We start from the raw sequence: 2639 nt of genomic DNA, 5'->3' as shown, positions 1-2639 counted from the left end.
AATTTGATTGTGTTTTGGTGTGTTCAATCGGACGTTAATTGAACATAAGGAAAATTGGGGCATTTCGTACTCAAAGTGATGAAATGTGCCAAGTTTCCTAGGACTCCATTGCCCTTGATCATGCATGATAGGGTGAAGGTTGTGAGTCTTGTTTGCGCATTTATTAAACTCGTAGACCTTGGTTCTTTAGCCATCATACAAAAATCTTTATGGTCGGTGTCAATAAATTTATGGAAAGCGTTAGGACCGTTTCCGGTCTATTTTGTGAATTAAACAATGTTATTGGATTTGTGGGAGTTATTACAAGTCATGTTTTAATAATTTAAATTGTTCAATATGTAAAATTTGTTGAATACTTTAAACAATTAAGTTTTGTTTTTAATAAATTATTCCCAATAAGTTCAATTCTCCACAACAACATATTTTATTCCAATTTTACACTTCTCATTAAAATATGAAAAAAAAACCATAAATATTTTTAATTGTTAGAAACTAAATAAATTTTCATAAACAAAAACATAAGTATAAAATTCATTAATTATCTCACATTGTTAAATATGTCAATTCACCACGGTATTATTTTTAACTCTCTTATGACATTGAAATAAAATTTTTCATTTTTGGACTATTTACCATAAAACAATTCATAGTTTTAAAATAATAGAAAATGATAAATTTTATGTCCTACTTCGATCCAATTGCTGCTTATGATTTTGTTTAATATAAAATTCATGATTTGTAAAATTAAAAATTAAATTTTAAGAAAATTAAAATTTATTTATGAAATTGTTGTTCATTTTATGAGAAGAGTAAATTTGGAAGAAAAAAAAATCACCTTTATATAGAATTGAATTCTTTGACAACATTTTATAATAAAAAAATAGAATTTAATTGTCCACAATAAAATTTGATAGAATTCAATAATAATCTAATAAATAAAATAAAAAATTATTGTAATTTATTTTTTAATCAATAAACTAACTGTACGGGAAAGAAATAAACCTTCTCGTATAATCCTGTTGATCAAGTCTGCGCTCCTCCATACGACGTCGCTTTACTCCCTGAAAACACAAACGTGAGCTAGCCGGCGGGTATGTGCCGGATACCTCTCCGATGCCTAAGTCAGCAAAATAGACAAATAGACAAAACCTCTGTGTATTCGGAAATCAAAGTTGGGTTACCTCTCCATGGTGATGTTATGAGCTTTTATAGGTTCCGTGTGGCACAATCCTAGTAGGACTCTTACTCCTCCATGTAGAGTCCTCCTAGGAATCACATTCCTGAAAGATAATGCTTATCCTTTAACACCCCCTCACTGCTTAAACCAAGTGAGATGGTTTTACTATGGTTGGATATCAATACGACCGAGATAACATGGCCACGCAAAGCCGCAGACTAGACCGAGCTCCAACTAGCTCGGTTCTTCCTTTCACTGGGCGTGTACCTCGGTTGGCATATTCCAACTGGGTTGTCTGAAACCGTGCTATCCGCAATGAACTTGGACCGAGCTATCTAACAACAAGGTCCTAAGCAGAAGCCAACAATACCTTGGCTTAAGATGGCTTGACCGAGTTAACTGCCACCGTGCCGACCGTGGTGACCGAGCTAACTGCAAGGCTCTCTGGGACCGGGCTAACTGCAAGGCTCTCTGGGATCGGGCTAACTATCAGGCCCTTTTACTCAGTCCTTCTCATTGTAGCCCATAGAACGGCCCATCACCTAGCTCGGTCCAATTTCCACATAAATTACCCTCTCAATTGCCCCTTAATTCCATCTGCGTAGCATGATAGGGATTACCTGTCATCAGCCGAGCTAAAAACTTTAGCTTGTCAACCGAGCTAAAAAACCTTAGCCTTTCAACCGAGCTAGAAACTTCAGCCTTCCAACCAAGCTAAGCTCATTTCGGGCTCCATCTGTCCGGTCAAAACGTCCCTTTAGTCGCTATAACTTATTCGATTTTTATTCCATGGACACATGGAAAACTCTCATTAGCCACGTATAGTTGTCACGCCGTCATTGTACCTCGCGCTATTTGAACAGTCCCGCCCAAAACTTAAGCTTTTCACCAAAACCCTACTTTTTGAATCATTTACTCGTACTATTCATCTCCCTCTCCCTCTAAGCCTCCATTTTCCCAAGTTTCCTCTCTCTTTCTCACTGCAACTGTAGAGCTCGTGTTCTTGCTAAGATTGCTTTCCTTTGATTTCTTCATTCTGAACTGGTACGTGGTTCGAATCTGTTTCCTTTTCATTTATTTTGCACTGTTTTTGCAATACATAGTTTAGTATTCATATGTTTGTCAAAAATACATACCATGTCTGCTTCCATTTTTCTGGGAAAAACCACGTAATAAAAACCACTTGTATTCCATGAATAATCTGAGAAACACTGTATTTGATCAAAAATCACACCCCAACCGAACTAGGATACTGTTTGTATTAAGCGCAAACCTAGCCACACCTAACAACCGAACTAAGACTTCGCGCCATACTTATAGCTTCCATAAGTTAGGGACCCTCTACTTCTTTTAACCGAGCTATCGAACCGCACTAAGTTTGTGTAATACCGTGCTAGAAAGCCTCAGTCACCGACCGAGCTAAAACTTGGGGCTAAACCAGCTCCCTTAGTTCAGACCGAAC

Source organism: Camellia sinensis, chromosome 11 (genome assembly GCF_055761805.1).
Source record: "Camellia sinensis isolate YWXY chromosome 11, ASM5576180v1, whole genome shotgun sequence".
NCBI classification, from domain to species: Eukaryota; Viridiplantae; Streptophyta; class Magnoliopsida; order Ericales; family Theaceae; genus Camellia; species Camellia sinensis.
The sequence above is the reverse complement of the archived record's forward strand: the minus strand, read 5'-3'. Positions refer to the sequence as shown.